Source organism: Larus michahellis, chromosome 3 (assembly GCF_964199755.1).
Source record: "Larus michahellis chromosome 3, bLarMic1.1, whole genome shotgun sequence".
Lineage (NCBI taxonomy): Eukaryota > Metazoa > Chordata > Aves > Charadriiformes > Laridae > Larus > Larus michahellis.
Genome location: NC_133898.1, coordinates 11,249,164 through 11,277,052, shown reverse-complemented (window position 1 = coordinate 11,277,052; position 27,889 = coordinate 11,249,164). Strand labels below are relative to the sequence as shown.

At 43.0% G+C, this 27,889-nt stretch overlaps 1 protein-coding gene across 1 annotated transcript in view; it reads left to right on the top strand.

The window, feature by feature from the left end:
• CCDC85A (coiled-coil domain containing 85A) overlaps nt 1-21,418 on the top strand; it is a 262,997-nt gene extending 241,579 nt beyond the window's left edge. Inside the window, exons 6-8 of the transcript XR_012585929.1 lie at nt 12,958-13,132; nt 19,435-19,567; nt 20,803-21,418. The gene's annotated coding sequence lies outside the window, so the exon portion shown is untranslated. The remainder of the gene's footprint in view (nt 1-12,957; nt 13,133-19,434; nt 19,568-20,802) is intronic.
• Nucleotides 21,419-27,889: the final 6,471 nt, after the last annotated feature.

Genomic DNA, 27,889 nt, shown 5'->3' with positions numbered 1-27,889 from the left:
TGGGGCAACAGAAAGGTTTCCTTTCAGATTTTGTATTTACGCACTGGAAACATAGGCCAAATACTGCTGTTACTCTGTTAAAATATTTTTTTGGTGGAAAGCAGAAATAGTTGCAAACGTCCCCAAACAAACTAACCTGACAAATGCTTGTGTAAACCAGGATTTCTGATTTCTGGTGCATTTATGAGCTGCCTGCAGCCCCATGGAGGGGCCAGCTCCCTGTTGCCACATGTCTGGCAACTGATACCTTGAAGACTGCCACCGTTTGGACAGATTTTGTTGAAGTTGAGCACTGAGCTTAAAATTTGTTGAGGAAAATAAATGGGTCGGTTTCCTAGGCAGTGTATTTACATTAACGGTATTTCTTTAGGATAAGTGGATAAAAATGACGCGATGGTAATATACTGTCATTATCCCTTGCGTGCATGCATACTCAGACACACAGGCAATGGAGGAAGGGAGGATTAAACCAAAATACTGTCACCCAAAATTGTGGGGATACTCTGATTTTTATCAAAGTCTGGTGCTTGTATGGGAATTCAGTCTGTCAGGCTGTGTTTCGGTCTTAGTGGTTTCAACTTGCCAGCTTGCTAAGGCTAAAGAGGGTTTTTTTAATGGAAGAATAAGAAAATTACTTTGTGGTATTACTATCACATCACAGGAAGGCTGAGACAGTATCATCTGTAGGCTTATTCAGTTTTTGTGGTAATTTTACGGGCAGCTTTATATAAGCATATCCGAGCTACTATTTCCTTTGCAAAGCTACGTAGGACTGTATAGTTTCTGACTATGGCAAAGAAAACCTTGAGAAGTTAAATGCGTTAACCTGACGTTTTCTGAACATTGTTGATGTTGCCAAATTATACCTTTTGGCAAACAAGCTGAAAGTTCAGCGTGTCCCCTGAGTTTTTCTAAAGCTCTTTTCAGGCACCACCTTTCTGTTCCCCAGTGGAGACTGGCTGTGAAGTTAATATATGACAAATTTGGGAATGACTCATCAGCTGTTTGTTATTGTGCATATATTGTATATTCATTACCCTCGCCATACAAGCAGTTTCCAGATCTAGCATGCAGTCGTGAGTCAAGCTGATATTTTGAAATGAGGGAGTTTTGTGAGGAAAACGAGCATGCCGGCGGTACCATGTACTGACAAAAGGCTGATTCTTCCAGCGGCTCAGGAGAGAAGCTTCTGCATAATAAGTTGCCGCTGTTTGAACTCAGGAGAAAAAAGCATCCCAAGAACCTAATAAGAATATTCAATTCACTGCTTTTATAGACAGGCCTGACTCAGTATGAACGTTCAAGACTTAAAAGCGCAGGTTGAGCTCAGTTATATGAAAGATTCAATTGTAATTCAAATCAAAGGAATAATTTGAATAAATAACTCCAAAGTTGCTGCCCGATCAAGCACTGAGGCAGGACTTGCAGCTGCCTGAGTCTGTCTACGTGGGATGTGTCTTTCCATCTCCTCTGAGCCTTTTACTTACTTCCTACGTGGAAAACCACTTGATAGTTAACATAACTGTTGTAGAGAGGATCAGTTTGGTTGGTTGCTCTACGTTGAAGCAGAGGTCATACAGGACCTTATGGCAGGAGGGGGAGACCTTCTTCCTTTGGACAGTTATGGGACTTGCTCAAGAGCCAGCGAGAAATTTGGAGATTGCTGCGAGGTGCGTGTAGCAGTGGGGCCGGTTTCGTAAGGGGTGGGTGCAGTTTTCCATTGACATGCGGGAATCGTGTATGTATTTATTGCCGCTCAGGGTATTACGTAGGTGGCTGGAAAGGACAAGCTGCCTGTGTGGCTGCAGGGGGTGGAGAGCAGCACTGTCCGGAGGGCACAGGGACATAACACAAAGGGAACAGTACAGGGAAGTAATACAAATACCAGGGTGCAGGATGAGGCCTGTGCTGTCTAATGTGTCACCTTATCTTAGAATGTAACTGGTGATTTCCTACTTTCTGTTTCCCAAGAAAATACGCTGTGATCACGGTTGGACTCAACTGCTGAAGTCCTTTTTGAACTCAGTCGTCTTTGAACTGTGTGACCTCTAATGAAAGCGGGGGAAGTTTAGAGGAAAACAGCTTATCTTTTCCTTCTCCTTGCTGGATGGAGGCCCTTATTTTGTTTCAGATCATCCAGCTTTATTTTTGCTAGGGAAATGTTATTTATTCAGCTTTCAAATGTTTGGTCAGCTTATTAATTTTTCATATGCAGGAGCTTTGAATATTTCTCTTTGAATGCTGTAACTAACCTTCTTTTTTTTTCTCTGGGCAATGTACTTGGCTCTCCAATTATGACCTTCTCCCAAAAGTTGCCTTGAAAAATAGCCATGGGCGAGTTCCCCAGCACGTGGATGTCAGATGAGACGATTTATGAAGACATTCATATTACACAAAGTTACTGAGCCAAAAGTGAGTGATAGACACTGAAAGGGATGGACACACAATATTTAGCGTGTGAAGGATGTGTGTCTGAGAGAGCACCCAAGACCACGGTGGTCAGAGGGAAAACTAAGTGGCCTCCTTCTCTGCTGTAATGGCTTCCTTATCCAGCCTTGCTGTCCTTGCAAACCTGCCCTCATCCGCACTGCTTTAAATTGAAAGTAATCCACTTGAACCCATGGAGCTGCAGGGATGGTAGAATAAGGAAAGTGGATCTCCTTCTCCTTTGGCGGAAGACGAACTGTCTCTCCTGTCGCTTTAGTACAGTTATCATTTTGTTTCCTGCTGTTACCATTGCTTTATCCTCTGGTGCTGCTTTAACAGGCACAGGCATTTTGCTCTTTAGGGCAAATTCTCTGTGAAGCTGAAATGAACTAAATGTGGAGGGTTTTGCTGTGTTTCTTGTATATAGTATTTTTCTTGCTTTGCTTCAGGCTTGCTTCCAGTTGTTTATGAAAAATGTAGAAACAGCACCAACACGGACTTGCTGTCCTTGCTTTCCACCAGACCACATACTGCCCCTTCCTTACAAACTTTTTTTGCTGAATTTACCCTTTCCAACTTCTCTAGCCTTCATTTAATATTAATCCTGAATTATTTTTTACTTTAGTTGTTCTCTGACAGAGTAATTTTATTTTACCTAACACCCTCCAGTACACTGCTGTTTTCTAAGTTTCATATCCTCCTTTTTGAGTTCAGATCTGCTGGCTGCAGGCTCCAGCTGCCTCCTATAGTGAACAAATGAAAGTTCTCTCTTGTTATATGGTATGAATTTCCGTTTCCTCCACTCCCCATAACCTGCTCCTCCAGGCAACGTGTTTCACCCATCTTTACATGTGAAAGTTGGGAACTGTATTCTAGATCAGCACTTATTTATTGACTTGTGTCCGGTTATTATTTTGATAGACATGTTTCGGTGTATTGTGCACCCACCCCAGGTATTTTCTCTTACTGGTTTATTACCTCTGTGAGCTTTCTCTTCGGTGTTTTATAGCACTCCTCTCCAGGTGGTGGCTGAGCTGCAAGCGCGAGGGAAAGCGTGCCTCATGGAAAGCAATAGGGTGTTGGTTGTTGATGTTAAGGCAGCAGGACACCAAGGGCATCTTTGTACAAGGACAGGATGCTAATAAGCTTTTTTAAAGTGCCTGCGTGACTTAATATACCAGCTCATGTCTGTGTTCAAAAGTCTTTGGAAGCCTCAAGTCTCATGACTTTCAGCTGTTTATATCTTTGTATTTTGTACTATGTTTGTACTTGTTACTCTTAAAAATTAGACAAGACCAGAGATCCACATTTGAAGGAGCTGATGTAAGCCTGAAAATGGTCCCTCATTTTACCATTGATGATTTTTCACATCAAGAGCACAGAAAGTGAGGAAGTGGGAGACGAAGCTGCAGCTCCAAGCACCTAAACAGACCGCAGAGGCTGTCCAAGCTGGCTAGCTTTCTTTGGTGTGCCACATTGCAATTGTGGTTGCCAGCCCTAAAAAGAAATTCCTTGGTATTTTGTGGGGGTTCTTTGTTTTGTTTGGTTTTGGTTTTGTTGGGGTTTTTTTATGCTGGTTCCTGAGCTCTTCTGCATCAGTGCAGCTCTGTGGCGCATAGTGTGCTTTCCTTGTGCGTGATGAAGGAGAAGGGAGCGTGCAAACATCCTCCTCTGAGGCTGCAACACACCGCAAAAACATGGTTAATATCTGCACGTTCTGGCAATATACCAGTAAATTTAATACCATCCCACCACAATGTAAATTTTGTATGCAGACACTAGATTTTACTAGCATATAATTGGTACCTATTGCTCAACTTTCAAAATACTGCATTCAAATACATTGTCATGGAAAAAAACCAACCTGATGAATCTTCAATACCAGGAGAGTCTGAGACCATCAACATTTTTATGGGGCTTTTTTGAGCATCAGGCTGCATTTCTTTTCTTGCAGTGCTGCTAAAACATGGTCTCGCCCAGGGGGACTCTCAGGAGCCAATACATTTAGAAAAATGAGTTTGTGGTACCAGTGGAGCAAAGTATGGAAGAAAGGTATGGAAGAAAGAAAAACTGGTGCTTAAAAACCCAGCAGAAAACAGACTGACAGAGCTGGGCAATGATACAGCACAGGAAAATTAGGTGTTGACAACGAAGCACTGTGTGTGTGCTGGAGCTGGTGAGCTGGAGCCTCCTCAGAGGGGCCTGTGGTTTCAAAGCTTTGTGAAGTGATTGTGAGGGCAGAGGTAGAAATATTAACTGATACGTGGTTCCAGAAAGGGCTACATTATTCTTACATGACATATCAGTGAATGGCATTAACAAATAGACGGACAAGAATACTACGTTTGTATTTATTAAAAATACTAAGTCTGTGTTTATCACCTTGCCGCCAAAGGTCTCCGGTTCTATGGCAATGTAAACGAACTCAGTCCAACACCAGCATGTGTGAGATATGGTACTTGTGGCCCAGTTTAGTGCTTTACAACACTTCCCTAATGAAATGTTTAGCTCATAGAAAAATGACCTTAAAAATATGGAAAGATACGGTTGACATAAACTTGATGCTATGAATTTAAGGCCTAATCTTTAATTTTAGTTTGTTCTAATAATTTAAAATAGCTCTTATGTTATATTTAATCTCACTGTATCTTGCTGTTTTCTGGGGCTTTGTGGTGTTTTCAATTCGTATATAAGTTTGGAACTGAAAGCAGCGTTGGAAAAATTCCCCAGCACAGAAATGTTTTGGATGCATTTCAAGGTTCTTTTTCTCTCCTGACTGCCATACACAACTCAGCATCTTCTTTTGGCTTTCCAGATACCGAGATGTTCTTGCAATTCATTTTGTACACTTGTTAACACTTAAAAAAAATTCCATGCATTATTTTTTTACCGCCCAAACCACACAGGTGGCTGGTAGCTTGGTTGGACATTCTGGATCAACGAAGTAAGTCAGCTCACAAAAGGTGCTGCATTAACCATAGCTACAGACAGAGCTGTTCTCACAAAGTGTCCCTGTAAAGCTGGTCTGTCTAGACAGCAAACGTGCCTCGAATCTCAGTAAATTAGGCCATCATTCAAAGAAAAAAATCCTGAATAATTTTGCTGCTCTTTTATTAATTCAAATATCATTCCTATTTTAATCCACATATTTCCAACTAACGTTTAATTAAAACAGGTATTCTGGGGGAGCTGTTTTTAATTTTCTTCTAGCTGTGCTGGTGAGGGGCCTGGAGGACAAACCTTATGAAGAACGACTGAGGGAGCTGGGGTTGTTTAGCCTGGAGAAGAGGAGGCTGAGGGGAGACCTTATCACCCTCTACAACTACCTGAAAGGAGGTTGTAGAGAGATGGGGGCTGACCTCTTCTCCCTGGTGACAAGTGATAGGACAAGGGGAAACGGGTTCAAGTTACATCAGGGGAGGTTTAGATTAGATATTAGGAGACATTTTTTCACTGAAAGGGTTATTAAACATTGGAATAGGCTGCCCAGGGAGGTGGTGGATTCACCATCTCTGGAGGTGTTTAAAAAAAGGGTAGATGGGGCACTGAGGGACATGGTTTAGAAGTGGCTCTTGTCAGGGTAGGCTAAAGGTTGGACTCGATGATCTTAAAGGTCCCTTCCAACCTCAACAATTCTATGATTCTATGATTCTATGATTCTAATTTCTGTTGTTGCTTCACTGCTGCTTTTACTTTCACAATTGATTGGAAAGGTTTATTCTTCCTTTAATGTTAATCTTTAAGTACTTGCTCGCAATAGGGGGTCTCAAATGCTTATTATATTGGACTGTGGGATGAGAAACAGTCTGCAGTGCTGGATCTGGTGGATGATCTCCTCCCACTATATATATCTCCACACAAGACATGTATGTTTTCAGTATTTTTGCTATGGGTCTTACGTTATCATTTTTACAATTATTTCTGTCATTAGAAACCTACCAGATATCGCCGGAGCCACACAAAGTAGCCATCAGGAAAAGATTGTTTCCGTGACAGATGTATCAAACGGTCATGTGTCTTTGGCACAGTAAATTCCTGAACAATGCCACCACTCAGAAGGCTCTATTTCCTGAGAATACGGATTAGGAATTAATTTCGGCACATGGAACCTGTATTATTAACCTGCCGTGTCATCATAGTCCAGTGATTTCCTATTTCCTGTTAGCGAATTTAATGTGCATCATGCTGACTGAAATACAAATTGGAAAGTATAACACAAGCAACACAAGAAAAGTTACCTGGAACTAGTTAAAAAACAAAGGGAAATAACAATGGGTTCCATGATTTAGATGACTGCAACATTTTTTGCGTGTGATAATATGGCATACTTTTTCATTTTAGCTTCATCAGAATGTCTACCATAATTTACTATGAATACCTGCAACAAAGTTGGACGAAGAAGCAACTGAAATTCATTAACGAGGAATGGAGGGCACGTGCCCTTTTCCCCAGGGAGGACAACGGGGCTCGGACAGTGCTGAGCACGAATTAATGATGCTCTGGCTCAAGACCAGGGGTTCACCCTGGTTTGCAGTGGGTCAGTGAGAGGAAGGCTGTGAAGCTGCAATACTTGGCAGTAAAACTGCAAAAAAACCCCCACTGGTATAGATAACACATTTTCAAAATTTAGTTATAATAGCTTTATTTTTAACAGAACTCGGGGTGGAAAAAAGCAAGACATTTATTAAGAACTGTTGTCTTGGCATTTTTTAGCCCTTTCCCTTCATTGTGGTGTCTGAAATGGCAAATTCAAAGGCAAAAATGTCATTTTATATTAAAACCTTGATCAGCCAAGAGTCCAAACTCTTCCCTGGGGTGACTTTCATAGCATTATGCCAGGAACAAATTTGATTAGTCTCAAGAAAGGATAAAAACCCGCAAAGGTCTGAGGTCTGTTACCTCAGTGTTATACTCATTTGCAACTCCTTCAAGGTCTCCCCTTCCCTAGCAGTGGTTTGGGAAGTTCAGACCTGGGATGAAGGTGACAGCTCCCTGCTTCGAGAAGGTCTTTTTGTTTGTCTCTTCCATGGCCAGTTCATCTTCTTTTTCCCTGGGTGTGAGATCACCAAGTGAAAGTTAAAAGCACTGTTTTCCCTTTAGTCTCTACAGCTTTGTACAAATGCGAGCTTTCCCCATTCCTTAGTTTGAAAAATTGATAGCTTTGACATCTGAACCTGAATTATACTAACCGTGGTAATGATTCAGCAATCTTGTTAGTAATGCTCAGATCATTCACAGAAATGTCAATAGCCTCGCCACAACTTCCCCTTCCGAAGGGTAAAAAAATGTTCTGATTAAATAAAACCCCAATGGCCCCACAACTAAACCTTTACACGCTTTAACAGCCAAAATGGAGCTGTCCCGGTGTGTTTCTTGCATGCTTTGTTCACAAACCTGACTGCAGCTGAAACATGGCACTTGACCTTTTGCTGTTTCAAGCATACATCTCTCAACCTGCCAGACTGTCCGGAGAAGAACCTGGGAAGCTGTTTGCATTTTTCGGAGGTGGAGTGGCCAGAGGCAGCCAGGATGGCTGAAGGGCTGAGGAATATTTATGAATACCTGAGAGTCTGAGTTCTTTTTCATTCCCATCATCCATCAGCTGAAAAGAGCCTGGAGATAGTGGTATGTAGAGGAGAGTGGTTAGAAAGCAGAATATGTAAGCAGTAGGGGAGAAATGTAAGGAAAAAATTTTTGTTTGGTGCTCATGATATATTGGAATAAATTCTGATATGTTGTGTCTGTGTGCTTAGGGAAATACAAGTCGTATAAAGTCACACCAGGCAGCCCTCCTCATTACTCTGATGGGGGACGAGGAAGGGAGGGGAGGGGGAGATGCTTCAAGCTCATCACCAAAGACCTGCTCAACAAATGGTAACCTTCTTATTAAAGGAAACGTCAGCCTGGATCCCAGATAACAACGAAGGTGAGCTGCAAACCAGCTTCATTCCTCAAGCCGATTTTATCTCCTTCAGGTTTTGTTAGCAGGTGGATTGCTCCAAGTGAAGAGGATTGCCTACCCTGCAGCTGAACCAAAGGAACCAAGCGAACGACCAGTGCAAAGAGGAAGGCTCCTACCTCACAGCTGAGGCCTTACTAAACACCAAGGGGACCCAGGAACTTGCTCCTCGGGGTCATTAAAGAATTTATCTACGACCAGGAATGAACGGTTGCAAAATTCCTGTCCGAATTCCTACATGGATGTAGTTTGAATAAGCTTGATCTTTATGACATGAACCATCCAACATGAACAGACCTCAGGATGTTACCAAGCCCCAGGGAAGCATTTATTTAACTTGTGTCATCCCGACAGACATCTTTCTAACCTGCTAAAGACACATAAAGACTTTACAGCTCTCTGTCTCAGGGATCCTGTTCTTACAGTCAGAAAGTTTTTTCCTAATATTTTCCTTGAATTTTTTTTTCCTGCAGTTTCTGCCAGTTACTCTCTTTGGCCTTTGGGCTGATGAGTGCTGATGCCTACAGCCCGCTCCCTGGCAGGCTGGAGGGGCTGCCTCTTTGAATTTTGGTAGTTTTTCCTTTGACTAACGCGTGTGTTAAAGACAGTGAGGTTAGCATCTAAATTAGGGAGTAAACTCTTTTAGGTGAGTGATGCACACAGGTAGGGAAAAGGCATTATTCAAAGCAAGATAAGCTGTGGGCTGTTGCTTAAATGATCCCGGGAAGATCCTTGGTTTCTGTAAAGAATGAAAGCTGCAGCACAGTTAAATACAAGGACTGGTGAACACTGCAAGAGTGAGCATCACTTCCTGTAAGTATTACAGATTCTTCTAGCAGCATGAGGTAGTTTATGTGTCTTTCATCCCTGCAGATGTGCTTTAACTTATTACATGTTCAAAGGTCAAATATGTTTTTTTGTTTGTCATTATGTAGATCTTTGCAATTATCTTGTAAATGCAACAATCTAAATAATTCATAAGAGCAGAGACGCCAGCTGTCAGTGCCACAACCAGGTGAGTCCTAATTCATGACAGTCTTCTCTTTCTTGAAGACCACAAAGGATGTAGCTGAGCACTAGCTACGCCCAGTTGTGGTATGTTGCTGGAAGCTTGTTTCAATTTCAGACTAAATCTGGCAGTTGCAGACAAGAATAAAATAGGCAGAGAAAAAATACTGATCAAAGGGAATTTTCCTCTTGACATAACCTGGAAAGTGCACCTTAGGTGCTTAATTAGGATCAAACCAGGCAGAAATTATATTGGAAAAAAAATATTGACAGTGTATCTAAAAATAGGAAGACTGTGCCTCTTTTAGGAGCAAGTTTGGGGATGTCAGGCGTAGCAAAAATCAATGCTGTAATAAGATAGACTGATGGCATATCAGAAGAGCTGCCGTTATTCACTGACTCCCGCGGAACCTGACAGTCAGCACATATTGGAGAATGCCACTGTTCCCAAAGTTACAAACATTTTTATCTGAAGTGACTGCTGTTTTTGAGAAGGACCTTGGCCTCCTTCTCTGCTAGGATGTCAAAGCAGCTGGGATTCACTCCTAGCCTGTCCCTGGCGTTGTATTGTCCTTGGAGAAGCTGTTGTGGCAGAGAGAGCGTTTGCTGGAAATCTGTCTTGAAAGTTAGGAGCTGCCTGGAGCTCCCTGTTCAAGAGTTTTGGAGCTGTCTCCTGCAGCACAATCCAGTGACAAAAATCTGCAAAATCAGAAATTCTGGAGGTCAGCGGCAGTCCTTCACTCTTTTTACAGGAAGGCCTATGTGCTCTTCAGCTGGAAGATCTTAATACACGGCAAGAAATAATACTGTTGTATGAGCTGAATGACTGGGGCTTATCAGGCTTTCTTTGATTTTTCCTGCTCTCTCAAGTCTGTGCAGGTCTAACCATAAAGGAATCTGGAATAGCAACAGGAACAATGTAAATTCTACTTTTTACCTCCTTTGAATAACAGGAAAAAGTAATTTCCAACTGCCAGGACTGATTAGCACAGTTTGACTGCAAACTTATAGCAGCTGCTATATTATCTAGGTTTTGCGTACTTCGTGTCTGTTTGCATACAGCTTTGACAATGTAATTGTTGTCTACTGACATAAAACACATTGAAAGAAAAAAATGCAACTAAATTCAGGGAAAAGAGTTCTGATGATATGCTTCTGTATTTCAATCAAAATGAAAAATCTACCATTTTGCAGCAGAAGTTGACGTTTGGATGCCATAGAGCAAACTTGGCCAGCTAGAAGCCTTGGAGACAAATTTATTGTCTCTCAGTGTAGACCCAATGGAAACCCATGTACTGTGTGAGTGAAAGTCAGATCACCTATAATTCAGCAGTTAACAATATGCTTTACATAATAAAAAATAATCTCCAAGTGAGGAAAACACGAAGAAAAGGAATATAAGCACATCTACTGTTAACATGTTTCATTTAGAAGTCCGTAACAGCTTTTGCAATTGCACAAGCCGCCCCGTTCTGCATTGGTATGAGACTCAAAACCAAGCAGGGCTTTGGCTTTGGGATGGCAGCCCACCTCTGCTAGCACTGGAAGCAGCCTACGTTTTAATACTGACTGCAGTGGCAATGATGACTGTGTGCAAGAAATTTCCTTTCCCTGTCTGCTCTACTTTTCTGTTTCATCATAATTTTAAAGCCTCAGCATCAGGCTGATTTTGGAGGCATTTAGCAGCCAAGGAGCTGTGTTTGATAGGAAAACATGCTGGTGAGAGAAGCAGCTGACCGTTTCTCTTGAAATTCTGCCCTAAGTTATGATTTCTGTTAGAATCACAGTATTAGTCTGAGATGAAGTGAAAAGAAATGGGTTAAGTCATCTTTTGGAGAGATTAACAAATCTGGAAGGGAGCATAATTTTTTGTTTTCTGCTTCATTTAAGGCCACCCGACTTAGAATTCAAAAAAATGCACCCATGAAAAATCATCATCCTTTCTGGTACATGTCTCCTGTCTCTTTTTCTTCCTTATGTAAACAGTTCGGTGCTGAAAATGACTGCCATGAATCCTGGTACCGTTTCTTACGGATATGGGCAAGGTTGGGGTAAGCTGGTGGTCCCAGAATGCAGCTCTTGCAGGAAAGCTGGTGCAGTCCCGTCCCTGCTGAGCTCAGCGGGGACCGGCCGAGGACACTGGTGAAGCGCAGGGGCAGAGTCAGCTGCTGGGACTGTGCTGCCCAGCGGGAGCAGAAGCAAATTGATTTATGAAACTGCGTCAAGTGCTGTTAACAACAGCTTTCCACACATCCAATTAAAGTTGCGAGAATGAAAATTAAAGACGAATTAGATGCTTTGAACCCGTCTCTTATTTAAAACTGATGACCCGTCTGCTCCTTGGCTAACACCCTGACAAGGATTTTGACCGCTTACATGACAAAGATGCTAATATGAATCAGAATAATCTCTTTAACCAGACAGAGCACTGGAAATGGTTTCTTTTTCTGTGTTTCCCATTCATTTTAAAAATCACTCCCATCACGATAGAGACCTCAAAAAAATGACAGGCAGGAGATGAAAAACAAAAATAAAGCCAGACTAGGAGTGTTAATTACAACAGGATTTGGGATAATCAGGAAGTTCTACTTTCATATCTTTGGCTTATAGGTCTTCGTTTAAGACCCATTTTGATTTGATTTACATGGCTATTTGTATTGATTTCTGGTGGATATTTCACTGTGATAAAGTGTCTGAAACGTAATCTGTTCGCAATAAAACTTTGTCACTTGTTGTCAGTCACTGGCTGCACTGCCGTGCTGCTATATACAGATGCTGGAAATTATGGCTTATGGCTTGGAAATAAATGTGTTATACAACACCTATCTGTTGACAATCATGAGAATGAAAGTAACCGACGCATCAAAAAAACACATTTCCTTTGAACTAGCTAGCAGTTTTTAGAAGTGGTTGACAGTCTTAACTGTTAGGAAAAAGAAACCACATTAGTACTCACAGTATTGCTTAGGAGAAAAATGTCTAATTGGTTACTGTGTAGAATTTGATCCCAAATGGATATGACTTTTAAGTTCATGCGTGTATGAACACAAATACATGTCAGTGTGTACATATAGGTACGCAGAGATATAACTATAGGTATTTTGGAGTGATGTGCATGGGTATGTATCTATATTTATGTCTAGATATAGATCTATATATGTGTATGTTTGTACCCCTGTATGCACGTAGCTCCAGGATGCATTCCTAGTTATCGTCTTAATATTTAATAGAAAGAGTTATGCAATTGCACATCAGTCTAGAAGCCTCCTTTGATCTGATATAGTTGCTGACAGTTGTTGCAAATTATTTTGGAAGGTTTATGAGCTATGCGTATCAAACTATGATAACTCTAGCTTATTTTTGTATCATTAAAATCTTTAAGCCCTCAAGATCTGTCAAGCTGGTGTTTTGTTTTGGTTTCCACAAATTAAATCCCCCTTGAAAAAGCTAATTTAGCAACCGAAGTGGATCATCATACAGAGCATTTAGAGTGTAAGTGGTAATAGCAAACAATAATGTTAAAATTTAGTCACCAGTTTCCCTTGTGATGTTTTATTTTACAGCTTCTGCAGAACTTCATCTCACTCGACACACAGCCTTGTGAAGGACCAGATGTACTTCCTCGCTGACATCCACTGTGGCAGCAGCAGCAGCGATGGGGAAGACAAAATTATCATCACCCACCAGTGAGTCTTCAGTGGAAGGTGCTGGCTAGAGTCCTCCAGCAAGCGGCTTCTGGTGAGATTATTTTTTTCCCTCCCCCTCCATCTGGGCTTCACGTTTAGATCCAAATCCAAATTATAGTGACTATAAAGTGTGTTTTCTATAGTTTATGTTCAGTTTTATAGCTAGTGCTGCGGTTTAACAGTGAGTTGTAAGCTAGAATATAAATATTGGCTTTTTCCTTCTGGAACACACGCACTTTGATAGAGTAATTTGTTTTTATAGGATTATAGTCTGACATATTCTTTTAAAAAGGGGTGAACCAACGGAGTGATTCCCTTTCTCCCACGTAGCAAGGCCGCACAGTGCCAGTTCTGGGTTGAACAACGTGCTCCAGCGAGCAGCATCCCACCACAGGCACATCTGGAGTGAAAAGCTTTACCTAGGTAGGAAAAAACCAAAACCCCTTACCAAGGTTAGTAGAGAGAGAGAGAGATTAGTACATCATTCTCGTTTTACCAGGAGTTTAGCCAGGACAGGAGCAGGAAGCAACCAAACAAGTATGAAACACTGTAAGAGCATTTCCTAATCAAAATACTTAGGATTTGTGAAAAAAAAAAAAAATATTGCAAGTTTTCACCAAAAATTTTTACCAAGCAACTCTCTGAACTGTTTGTTGGGTGGAGTTAGCAGAATTATATCCTTTGGAGTTCTCAGTATTCGGAGGACTGACTGAAGGCATGTGAGATTCTTGGCAGGCAAATTTCCTAGGGTATTTACAAACCCGTCTAATTTTTGAGCCTTTTTTCTATTCGTGTGTTTTTTTGAAAATTGTTGGTGCTACCCAGAACACTGCATTGTCTCTTTACTTGCAGAATAACAACATTGCAGAACATGAGGTAAGCTAAGCCCCAAAAAACATACCAACAATCTTTAAAATTGCAGATTTTCCCATTTGCTGTGATTGACCTACCTGAAGAGGATGAACTGATGAGTCAAGGTGTGAAGTTTTAGTAAATACTGCAAACATTAAAATGCACAAAACCAACTTTTTCTGTAGCACAGACTTGCAATGCTGTGCCTGAATGACAGAAATCAGGGGAATTAATCCAATGGTTTTTCTCTTTTTCTTTTTTAAAATAGCCACTCATGGGTGGCGGTGGTGAATTCGTAACTCCCAGGCATGGATCATTAAAATAATTAAGCCAGTCTTATTTTAGATGCTTTCTAACATCAAACACTTTTGTTACTTCCATCCTGATTCTCTCAGTCTAAAAATTAGAGGAACATTGTGCTTCTAACATAGCTGATATTATCTCAGTCTTGTTTGAGCTGGTGAAAATCTTGAGGAGAGTCTTGACACCGTTTTTCACCTGCTCTGGCGCCCTGCTTTGGGTTCTGAGGTTTTATTATCAAAGGAAAGGAAAACACATTTGTTCAGCAAACTGCGACAGAGAACAGACTCACTTTTTCCTGATCTCTGAAACACAAATTTGAACGGCACGGCATGTCCCATATTGCCTTTACCCAGGAGTGAGTGACAGTAAGGTCAATGCAAGGTAAGTGAAAGCAAATTTAACTGATCCCAAATATCAGCTGTCTGTTGTTTCTGTAGCACTTTGGAAATTCATATCTATCTAGATTTACTTATTATACAAAATAAAAATGGTGAACTCCGCCTCAGCCCAACACAAGGCTAATAATACTCATTTGGGTTTTTCCTTAGACAGACCTGCATGGAATTTTGAACTTAGGCTATTTTCCACTCCCTTCCTGTTATCCTTCTAAACGATACCTGCTAAACTGATGCAGGTCCTCGATTGTAATGACTGCCTTGCTGAAAAGGCAAATTTTCTCCTATTGCTTGTGGTGGAGGTTCAGTTGTCACCCTTGAGTCACCGTCAGTGCAGTCTTACCTCTCTGTAGCCCCCCTACTCTGGTGGGCAGAATCCAGCGTCTCTTCATTACATTTTATTATATTCTGTTGCACTCTGTGGAGCCCACTTTAGGAGGTGTGACCCCAGTTTCTTTAAAGGATCTAGAATTTCATTATATTGTACAAAGTGCAGACAATTTTTACAGCATTTCAGTGCAGCCTTACTTGGATGTGCAAAATGCAAGTGTAATTACAATTGTGGAGGAAGCTCTGCACAAATAGTTTCGCTATTTAAGGGCATAATTATCCAGATTGCATTCACAAGAATAGTTGCTTTATTTACAAATCAGTCCAAATACTTTCTAAATAGCTTCCTCTAGTCCTCCTAACCTTTTTCTCACAATGAAAAACATCTTGAATGGCATCCAGGGATGAGGCTTGCCTTGCTGAGACTTTGTGCAGGAAACTGAGAAGCAGCACACAGTCTCTTTTCACAGATGTCCTCCTGGTTCTGCTCAAACAAGCTTTCCTCTGGACATGTGTGGAGCCAGAGCTTCACACAAGGGTTTTAATGGCAAAAAGACGAACCATCTTCAAGGCTTTGGGATAATTAAGTGGTTATAGGCCTGGGTTTCGTCAGTATTGTTAGCTGGGAAAAGAAGGGATGGAAGTGACTTTGGGGGGAAGGGAAGGGAAGGGAAAAGAAAAAAGAGAAAAGAAAAGAGAAAAGAAAAAATAAAAGAGAAAGAAAAGGAGAAAAGAAAGAAGGCATTAAAAGGAGATGCAAAATATGCAAAAGAGAAAAAAAAAAACAAAGAAAAAGGTAAAAAAGGTTCTTACAGGAAAAGATTGGTCAGATGGGGTCAGGGGGCAGTGGTGTATGGCTGTGGGTGGGAACCTGCACACACCTCTGTGTTTTACTTGTCTTAGTAGTTAAATGACAGCCCAGATTATGTGTTAAGACCATAAACAGAAAAATTAAGTCTGGAAGAAAAAAATTTTGAGCAGTAAAAATTTCTTCCTTGGTAGTGTTTTACCACCAAATGTGTATGAAAATAGTGGTAAAGAAGTTAGAGTTGTCATGCAACCTGTTATTCTGAAATCGTCACCCATTTCCACTGATGGATTGATTGTGCTCCTCTCAGGCTTCGTGCAAGAAGGCGCACACGGTAACAGTGGTGCTAAGTATCTGTGTTTTGTGTTTGTATAAGCCTTGGCTATAACGTTATCAAACAGCACTAAAAATAGGAGGGAAAGAACATTCCTGGCTGCAATGTTCATCAGTTAAATCAGAGGATGTAATGACTGTGAGATGCAAGAACATTGTGAATATGTCTATTTTTTAATGTTTATTTTCTGTGGGCCTTATTCTGATGTGACAGTGATGTAAATTAATTGATTCCGACAGCCAGATTTATAATAAGAATAGTGCAATTAGGCGAAGGCCTTCTGATAGCCAAAAAAGCGTTAAAACCTTCAGAGAATGACTAAATGATCCATTATGTTTTGGCAACTGGAAACTCATTTCCTACCTGCTGTTCGTTTTGTGGTTGCTATGAACCAATTATTTCAGATAATGTGGGAAACAGTCCATTTATGAGAATCCATCAAGAAATCATTATTCCACTAGAAGCAATGTACTGATTTTTAAACAGAATTGGAGGGTATGGATTCAAAAATATTTTCTTGCTTTCTTTAGGCTCTTTTTTGAGGGGGACGGAAAGGGAGGAAGGGGCTGGAGGGATGTCACGGCATTCTCCAGAGTCTTTATTGACCAGTTGTCTGTCTTGTCCAAGACACGGTAGCTCAGGGTGCAGGACACTATACAGCATTTTATACTGCCCTGGCCACAGGTTACAGCAGCGCAGTCAAGAGACCAGAAGTGCTGATGCCGGAGCAAAAGTCCTGCTCCTCAACAGCAGCTTAGACTGTTACACATTTATATATATATATATTTATCTAACTAGCTAGCTATAATATCTCTATCTGTCTCATCTATCTATTTATAAAATACGCCCCACTGCCTTGCAGAAAGCAGATATTGGTTGTTACTGCTGCACACTGGGGGGAAAAAAAAGCCGTGTCTCTGCAAGGCAGATGTAGGAAAGCTATCAAGTCTAAATTGCTCAGGAGGAGGGCAAAACCACGCTGGGCTCCCACCCGGGCACCAGTCGGCTGGGCAAACGGGATTATCACGTAAATGCCAAGGTCACCAAGGAACTAATGCTGCAGTATTTCTTTTGCTGCGCTATGCTGTAATAATTTTTTGGAATTGTTGGTTCATTGTGATGGATATCTCATGATCTAATATCGGCGAGCTGTGTGGCAGAAATGTGCATGGGGTGCATAGGCCAGAACGCAGGCATCCCCTGCTTCCTAGCTGAATTCCCACGCTAATTTTGGATACCACTCTTTATCGCCGTTTTTTTATTTTTCAGACAAGTTATAAACTGAAATATTCCAGATATGTTGTCTTTCTACAAAGCTGTAACTCTTATTGACTTTCCCCCATCAGTCCAAACGATTTTCCTTAGGTCAAAATATCTCCCTGGTATCCTGGTGGCTAATGGTAATATGGGCCCCATGTCATTTGTTAGCGGAGTGTGCCTGTGTGTGGAGTTGACCATGACAACTTGTGGTTATAGGATGAGGTGACAGTAGATACAAAGAAGTGATAGTTATCTTCTCCTCATCTCTTCACCATAGCCAAAGAACAGGTAAAGCAGGAAATCTTTGTCTTGCAACAAAAATAGACTCTGCCAAAAGAGCATTACATAAAAAAGTTATATAGATTAAAGCTCCCACTCCTATTAGCTGCTACTTGAAGGCTCAGCACATTGCTGCAAAAATCACAGAAAATCTCCTCATTATTGCCGTGTCTCATTTTTGTTGCTGTAGCTCCAAGAGGCAGAGGTCGGTCGTAGCGCCTTTGCATCAAGCGCTGTACGAGCACAGCAAATGAGTACTTTTTCCCGGCTTCCTCATCGAAGCAAAAAACAAGTGCGGTAGCCAAAAAAACCCCAAACTTACACCGGGGCTTTAGTTTACCCATAACTGAGTTCCTGTTCAGGCTGTGCATCTATCCCTTGGGTGTAAAATAGGGTTGGGGATGGGAGAAAGGTTAAAACCCCGTGTTGGTGCAACCGGGCACTAAACTGGAGAGGTGCTTACGCAAAACCAGTGAGAATCAGCAGGTTTGTCTTCTGCTTTTGGATTTGTTATCTTGATACAGGGGTGATTACATGGGTTTGCCTCCTGGAGGGACTCCTTGCTAAATTACGCTAAAACATGACCAGAATAAAGGACCACAGGCCTCCCTGTGCCACCGAGGGCTTTAATCAGTACCAAGTGGGTTTTTTTAGGCTACTGCTTGGTGATTCTGTTATTTGAACAGCCCGAGAAGTCAGCTGTGCCCTGGGGCGGTGGCAAAGGGAGCATGGCAGCTGAGCTCTGGATGTGCGCGAGGTGTCGGGTACAGCTGAACAAAACACGGTGGTTCGGAGACCTTGGGATTTAACTTTGACTGAACATGATCAGGGGCTGCTTCGTGCTAGTGCAAACCCTGAATAAAAGCGAGCGCAGCGTAAAGCCTCTGGAGAGTCACATGGGAAACCAAATCATTATACAGTAAGAAATGTGCTGGCTTACCTTTCTTCTAGAGAAATCTGCTGCTCAGCATAAATAGCTGTAATGATACTCAGCAGGATTGTGTTGTCCGCCATCCTGGAAGAAGTGCAACAGCCAGGCAGGGACACAAAAAAAAAAGAAAAAGAAAAATTCAATAATGAAAGCACATCTTCCCAAAAGTGTTTTCCCAGGAAAGGCAACAGAGTCAGGCACACGCCGCAGCAAACAACCCCTCACAGGCAGCACACAAACCCCTAAAGGCTCCTTTCTCTCATGGAAACAGGGCTAATGCATTTATCCGTGTGCCAACTCAGAAAGTACAAATCTTAGTACCCGGAATACACTGTTTCCTCATGCATTTGTTTCTCCTTCTGGTAAATTGCTTCTTTTAACAGAAGAAAAAAAGAGGAACCTACATCACGCAGAGTTACACCATGTTCTCCTCAGAAATCAAACCTCATTCATGTTAGGGTTTCCTGTCTGAATCCATAGTTTGCACACACGTACTAGCTAGAACAAGAAATGCATACACAAATAAAACAAGAAATTAAACCTTTTTTACAATGTTCCCCCTTCCCTTTTAATAATTTTTTGTCTTTAATTTGATGAAATAAACGTATAGCGCCTTAGCACTTCAGTTTTCTCCAAGAAAACTTCATTTTCCTGTGGATGCAAATTACGTGTGCTTGCAGAAAAGCTCCTCGATAAAAGCCAGTTGTCTAAAAGACACAATCACTGCTGAGAAAATCCTGTAGAATCTAAGTAGTGGTTTGAACAGATTAAGAGACAGCATTTCGTGAAGAAATAGGCTACAGGTCCAAATGAAGCAGATTTTGGTACTTTTTAAATATTTTTTTATTATTATTTATTTTAGGGTACCGGTACCTTCTATCTGCAGAAACGGGTATGGAAGTGGAGAGTGGCGAGGCGCGTACGTCACCAGTGCTCCCCGACGCGTTCAGCACATTCGGGATTTATAGCACTTTCAAGCTGTGAACGCAGTCCAGGTCAGTGACCGAAATTCCCCAGAGCTCTTACGAAATCAAGGCGCTGGGATTGCCACCTGAGAGCAAATATCGAAAACATTCCTTTTCAGCCCAACACAGAACAAACCCAAGGTATTGGCACCAACAATACCCGCAAAACCGGAATGGCCCTTTCTGGTCCCAGTGAGGAATCTCTCAGGGCGTACGTGGGGTGCTTTCCCCCCTTTTGGGGGTGCAAGTTGATTGGGTGCCGTTCTGTAGAAGTGCTACATTCAGTTGTTGGCAGGGGAGGGAGAGCAGCAAATTTCCCGGGACACTTTAGCCCCAAACCACCAGCTGGAGCACCGGGGAGGTAACGCGACATCTGGAGCAGAAATGTGTTCGCCTCGGGCCTGTCGCCGCCTACGGAGTGGCAGTGCCCTCTCCAGCTGGTTCCTACGGCTGGCTGCCCTTCCCCGGCAGAAGAAACTGTCTCTTATTGCCAAGAGGCAAACGTATGCACTGGGTATCGCACAGTTCTATCCTGAAGCAAGGAGAGAAACTGTCTATAAATATTTCAAGTATTTATCTGCTCAGGGAGCACAGGGAAAAAAAATAATCTTTATTTCAAAAGCAGTCCAGGAAAGACAGTGAAGCTCACAGTGCTCCAGCTGTGAAGTAAGTTATATTGGGCGCTGCATCACCTGTGACTATGGGATGGGTGCCCAGCTCACCTAAATACTTCCATTCTGGGAGAAAATACTCCTCTCAGACTGTTGGGGCCTCACGGTGGGCGACCCCAGCATCTCCAGCTTGCAGAGATGAATGCAATGACTTGTTTAGTCAGAGGTATTAAGCAATCTCTGAGTTTGGCCTTTGCTGTCAGGACTTCATGTGCCAGCGTCTTTTCATTTCAGGAAGAACATTCCTCATAAATCAGTTCTTTCCTAAAGGACTTAGGAAAAATACAATATTATCTCAATTAAACAAAAGTGTTTTTCTGCAGCTCTATCACTCCAAATGGAACAGAATGACGGCCAGATCAATGTACGTCCTGTAACTCAGAAAAGGCATTCAAAAATGTTTCGTCTAAAAGACCCTGTTCCTCCCGCCACTGTCATTTTCGGTTTATGGCTGGGGAAAAGCGGGAGGGGGGTGTGTGTGTGTGTGTCGGGGGGGCTTGTGCGTGTGTTGCAATTAACTATTACTGATTAGTCACACATGTTCTTTTCTCTGTTTATCTCACCCAAACAATGTTGGGTATCTGATCCAAACAGAATCCAAAGAAATCCATTCTGGAATCACTGGAATGCTGCACAGAACATTGGTGTGTTGATGAATGCCTTTTTTTTTTTTCCCTTCTTGGCAAGTCAGTCTGGTCCGAAGATGGGGGAAGGAAAGGACAAACATAAGATGATTTCCGAGAGCAGGTGGGTGGATAATTCTCAACACAGATTGTAAACCCTGTGCCATTTTAATGTGTCATTATAGTAATGGGAGATTTATGCTCGCAATACTTGCTGGTTTTTTGCCAAAAGCACACGTTGCCTAAATTGAGCCTATTGATGTAGTGCTCTCATCATTTAAGGTGCGTTAGAGACACTATAAGAAGAGAAATGCGGAGAGGGACGTTGGGATGCTATTAGTGAGTTGCATATGAAATTAAATGGGAAATGAGCAAAAGGCCATCTCATTGTAGCACAAAACTTCTGTCTCTGCATGAAAATAAAATCCTTCTCATTCCATTGGCACTTTGCATGTTGGTAATCTGCGCAGCACCGAGTGGTATCATTCATTCAGCCTGGCTAATATTATTTATGGCGTTTTGAAAAAGGCTATTTAATTGCCCCTAGATATCATAATCTCTCTACTAAATATCCCCCAAATGGAGAACCAAACAGCATGAACGGTATAATATTCTGCTGATGGCCTGTGTTATCAGCTTTCTGCCGCAAAACTTCATTTTTATGTATTATAAACTTTTATTTTTTAATATGTAACATATATATATATACACACACACACATATATATACATATAAGGATGGAAGGAAGGATGGCGGGGAGAAGGATGAAAGGAAGGCAGGTTGGACGATGGAAGGATGGAAAACCAGAAGGACAGAAGAAAGGATGGAAGGGAGGACAGAAGGAAGGTAGGACAGATGGAGAGAAGGAGGGAAGGAAGGTTTGAAGGAAGGACGGAACAAGGGAAGGATGGAGGGAAGGAAAGACAAATGGAAGGACGGACAGAGAGATGGAAGCATGGAAGAAGGAAGGAGAGCAGGATGGAAGGAAGTGAGAAAGGACAGCTGGAAGGATGAATGGAGAGGAAGGAAGGACAAAGGTTGAAGGAAGAATGAAGAGAAGGTCAGATGGAAAGGAGGGAAGGAACGATGAAGGAACAGAAGGACATCTTCAGAAGGACAGACCTAGGGAACAGATGGACAAAAAGAAGGAAGAAGGAAGGATGGGAGGGATGGAAGGACAGATGGATGGAAGGAAAAATGGAAGGAACAAAGGACAGAAAGGATGGATAGAAGAAAGGAAGGACAGATGGAAGAGAGGGCAGAAAGATGGAAGAAGGGTAGGAGGGATGAAAGAAGGACAGAAGGACACTGAAGGGCAGACAGAAGAAAGACTGGATGGATGGAAGGAAGGAAGAAAGGAAGGACAAGAGGATGGATGGAAGGCTGGAGGAACAGAAGCAAGAAAGGTTGGATGGAAGGATGGAAAGAAAGAAGATGAATGGAAGGATGGCAGGAGGGAAGGATGCATGGAAGTAAGTAAGGAATGAAGTAGGACGGATGGAAGAATTGAAGGAAGGACAGATAGATGGACGGATGGATGGAAGGACAGAAGAACAGAAGCAAGACAGAAGGATGAAGTGCAGGATGGAAGGATAGAACTGACGTAAGGACAGAAGGGAGGAAGGACAGGTGGAAACAAAGATGGAGGGAAGAACGGAAGGAAGGAAGGATGGAAGGACAGAAGGACAAAAGGATGGTTGGAAGCAGGGAAGGAAAGAAAAATAGAAATAGGAGAAGAAAAACAAAAGACGGGAAGATGAAGACCTGTTGTTCAGCAGGTTCGTCAGCCCTGTAGTTCCTGCACCACTCCAGTCTGACAACGGCCAAGGAGACGCTCTCATTCTTGATGTGACACTTTCAAACGACCTGAGAAGTGTGTGCTCTGACCTACGAGTAGGCAAGAGGAATAATTTGAACTTCTCTCATCTTTCTTCTGCACTGTATTCACAAATTAACAAAGCCACAGTGTTAACAGGAAGGCTGTGCAAAGTGTTCCAGCATTGAGTAGTTTCAGTACCGTATCTGCCACGCGAGGCATTTCCTCCTGTGTAGTGTGACGCAAAAATGGTTTCAGGAGAGAATAAGCCAGAAAAAATATTTGCCGTCTGTGCCACAAGCATTACCTTCCCCCAACAAACCCAGAACTTTGGCAATCCTTGTAACAGGTCAAAGCCACCCATGGGAGCTGGTGTCAGAGTCTGCAAAGGAAAACTTGGATCCTGGCCTAAACAACCCGAACGTGCTTTTGAATCATAGGTTGTAATTCATCCGGCAGGCAGTCTGGTGAGAGCAAGGATGACCTCGTCGCTTCAGCACTGAACCTGGCTCTGGAGAGCTGGGTTTAGTTCACCACTCAGCCACAGGCTAAAATATTGGACATGACGCGTGCCCTCTTTTCCGTACTGTGGCAAGAGATTATTACTGCAGTACTTCACACTGGTGAGAAAAGACAGAATTCATTAACCTCCGTGTGCTCTCAGATACTCTGATCACGAAGGTCATCTATAAATTACAGTATAAAAGTAACTAGCTATTTTAGTTAGTCTAGGGGTTAACGCACCATGAAATATTCATATTAAAATGACCGGTTGGCATTAGAGCTGGTATTAGTACCGTGGAGAAATTAAAAACTACCCCCTTTCCTTCACAAGCTCCTTTGTTTAATTCTGGCAGTTTAAATGGCGGTACCGACTCAGGCTAAAGTTTAGCCAGTACTAAACGGTGAGCCAACTTTTTCCACCCTGGCATAGTTTCTCCCCAGTTTCCCTCCTCTTTAAATAGAGTGTTGAAATCTACGCCTCTTAATCTAATGAAGCCTTGAACTTTGGTTAGCTCGTTTCTATCTCTGCTTTACATTTTACACTTAGGCAATTGCCGTGAGTGGGTCCAATCAAATTGTGCAGCAGCGTGTGCAAACATGAAACAGAATTAGCTCCATTTTTATTTCAAAAGTAACACAGAGAGAAAAAGGCAAGAAAAGAGCTAGCATTAAAGACTTTTTAAACATTTTTATTTCAATAATGGTATTTTCTATATAGGAGTCACTGTATATTTTGTTGAGGGCTTTTTCGCTCCCAGTAATGACCTTCCTCCCAGTTCTGCCTTTTTGCTGCGCCGTTACTTGAAAGAGTAAGAATGAGCCCCCAGATGAAAAATAAAACAAGAAAACAAAAATGTTCCGAGGGACAGCCCTCGACATGGGGCTGCCCGTTGCTCTGCCGCATGCCCAGCGAGCAGGGCCTGTGGCCGCCTTCAGCTGGCTGTGGAAGTTTATGCTGAACCATACGCGTGTGACCATACACTTTCCACATAAAAACATCACCCTTCACTGAAGAAGAACCTGGTAGTGCTACCCAACGTCTGGAGAAGTTGTAGACACATTCTGAGCATTGCATGAGAAATCGGAAAAGATTTTTTTACAGGGGAAAGTTGTACTTATAGCTGTGGAGGTGTAAAAAGCACACATGCTCCGTTTCACACGCAGTTGCACTCCGTCAGTTAAACACCCTGTATTGTTGGCCCGATCTCGTTATAACCATCAGCCGCTCTCCGTGTGACCTGCAGTACCTTTAGCTACATGCAGGGTTTTGCCCAGCAGGTGATTTTCCAGGTAAGGTTTATTAAGTCTCTAACCCAACGTTGTCGTTGTCATTCCTTGTGATTTCATTGTCTTGCAATTTTACTTTCTTACTGAAATCACCACTCGTGGGATTGCAGAGCAATTCCATTTTTATTAAAAAGAAAGTCTTTGAAGATACCATGCAAAGATTGAGATGATGAATGCGAAAAGCTGAATGACCCCACACTTATTATCTTTTAAAACCTTGTGAGTTTTTGATGCTTCAGTCATGACGATTTAATGCCTGGAAGTAGAGGGACTGATGACGACATCAGACCGGACCCCAGTTCTAGGGACTGCTATAGCTAAAATGCTGTAGAAAGTACTTTTCTACCTGCTTTTTAAACTGCTTTTTGTCTTCTTTGGAGTGGAGAGCTATTTTTAACCAAAAACCCCTCTTCCGCTGTGAGTAACTATTCAATTAACAAAATTTAACGGTCATTCCATATATAGGTGTTTCCCCAGGGAACACAAATGAGCACATGGGAGACGAGGCAAATGCGTGATGTATTCCGGCTGTAGACGCCGCAGCACGAGCACTTGGGGCTGGACTTCCCTTTCCGTGTGTCCCAGCCGCCGGCGCAGTAGCTCAGCCGTCGGACTGTCTGTTTTCCCCAAACCAGGAAGAGTGAGCGCACCAGACACAGCTGCTGCCACAGGCACGGCGAGCAGCACCTCGCGGGCGCGTAAAATGGTTGTGATTTACTCCAACAGCAGCAAACAACTGTGCAATACCCGCCTCATGCTGCCGAAAACGACGACACAGAGAGTTCAATGGGAAGACCAAAAAAAACCAAAATACAGGTAAAAGAAATTTGATCAAAAGTTTCTCACGGGTCTCTCTCAAAAGCACTTTGATCTCAAACAAGCACCTGGTGTCCACTGGCCCACAGGTAAAATTCCCAGTGACACACAGAGAGCACCCTAGACGCTGACAAGGAAACTGGATGCATTTAGGATGCCACATGTTGATTATTGTGATCTGCTTATTTTTCTCCACCCACATACATCTTAAAATGTGTGTTGTCCTTCACGGTCTGATTACCAGTACAGCATTGCCAGTCAGGCCATGGGAAAAAACCCTCAGAGTTACTTTGTTGGTAGGTTACTGCAAATTTCTTTTTTCCACACTGATACAGCCGAAGTATTCAATGGCAGATCTAGTTGAAGTGCACAAATACAACATTCCTGTTCCTTTAGAGACACGGGTGTGTAATCTGCCCAAAAATTGAGGCAAGGCTCAGAAATACTGCCGGGGTAAGCAGTCCGGGAGGGACTCCGAACATGCTCCAGAGCGCAAGCACAGCCGGGCGGAGGGCACAGAAGGACAGGCCGTGGGAGCAGAGCCTGACACAACTTGGTCGCACCTGTGGCCTCCTCCTCTGCGCGTTTTAAAGCCGACGGAGACTGAGATCTGTGTCCCTAAAAGCAACAGTCTGCATCTGGCCCTGACGGGAACCCACGGCAGGGACAAAACAGGTGCGGGGAGAGCGCTGCTCCCCGATGAGCTGCTGGGGAGTGGGGGGTCGCCAGGGAAAAGGCTGGTGTGCCCGTGGGGAGCACAGGCGGCTCCAAACCCAGCACACGCGCACACACCCTGTGTCACTCTGTGTGTGTGTGAGACTGTGTGTGTTTCTGTGTGTGTGTGTCTGTGTCTCTGTGTGTGCATCTGTGTTTGTCCCTGTGTGTCTGTATGTCAGAGTGTGTGTGTGTCTGTGTGTCTGTGTACATCTGTGTTTGTCCCTGTGTGTCTCTGTGGGTATATACCTGTCTGGGTGTGTGTGTCTCTGTCTCTGCATGTGCGTCTGTGTTTGCCCCGCGTGTCTGTATGTCAGAGTGTGTGTGTGTCTGTGTGTCTGTGTACATCTGTGTTTGTCCCTGTGTCTCTGTGTGTGTATATATCTGTCTGGGTGTGTGTCTCTGTGTCTCTGCGTGTGTGTTTGTCCCTGTGTGTCTGTGTGTGTCTCTCTCTGCATGTGCATTTGTCCCTGCGTGTCTGTGTCTCTGTGTGTCTGTGTGTCTCTGCGTGTGCATCTGTTTGTCCCTGTGTGTCTGTTGTCTGTGTGTGTGTATGTCTGTGTTTCTGTATATCTGTGTGTGTGCACGCGCGTGTCTGTGTTTCTGTGTGTACGTCTGCATGTCTGTGCATGTGTGTCTATTTCTGTCTTTGTGTGTGTGTCTCTGTGTCTGTCTTGCGTGTGTCTGTTTGTGTGTGTCTGTCTCTGCATGTGCGTCTGTGTGTGATTGTGTCTGTGCGTCTGTGCGTGTGTGTCTCTGTGTGTGCATCTGTGCGTGTTTGTCCCTGTCTGTGTGTCTCTGTGTGTGTGTGTCTGTGTTTCCGTGTATCTGTGTGTGCGTGCCTGTGTGTCTTTCTGTCTCTGTGTGTCTGTTTCTGTGTCTCTGCATGTGTATCTGTGCCTGTGTGTGTCTTGTGTGTGTCTCTGTGCATGCGTGTGTCTGTGTGTGCATCTGTGTTTGTCTGTGTTTCTGTGCGTGTCTGTGTGTATGTCTGCGTGTCTCTGTGCGTGTGCACGCATCTGTTTCTGTGTCGTTGCGTGTGTCTGTGCCTCTGTGTGTGTCTCTATGTGTGTGTCTTGTGTATGTCTGTGTGTGTGTGTGTCTCTGTGTGTCTCTGACTCTGCGTGTGCATCTGTTTGTGTTTGTCCCTGTGTGTGTGTGTGTGTGTATCTCTGCATGTACATCTGTATGCGTTTGTCTCTGTGTGTCTCTGTGCATGTGTCTGTGTGTGTTTGTCTGTGTGTCTCTGTCTCTCTGTGTGTGTCTGTGTGTGTGTGTCTCTCTGTGTGTGTGTCTCTGTGTGTGCGGCTGTCTCTGTGTGTGCGTCCCCATCTGTCTGTGTATCTGTGTCTCTATGTGTGTCTCTGTGTGTGTGTGTGTGTCTGTGTTTGTGTGTCTCTGTGTTTGTGTTGGTTTTGGAGGTGTCTGTGCTCCCCATGGGCTGACATGTTTTTCCCTGGCTGTGCAGACATAGACACACACACACACAGACACACATACAGGCAAACACACACGCACATACACAGACACACACAGACAGAGACGCACACAGAGACACAAACACAGCCATCGACACACAGACACACACACACATACAGACATACACACTAACAAACACTAGACACGCACAGAGACACCCCAACACCCACACTGCCACACCCTGTGGTGTGTACAGGTACACACAGACATGCACCGACACACACACACACACGCACTAACACATACACAGACACCCCTCCCCATATTATACTAATACACACACACACACAGAGACACGCACATACAGGCAAACACACGCTGAGATACAGACACACATAGAGACACAAACACAGCCACTGAAACACAGAGACACACACAGTTACTGCCACACAAAGACACACACACACAGACACATGCAGACACACACCCCCACAGAAACAAG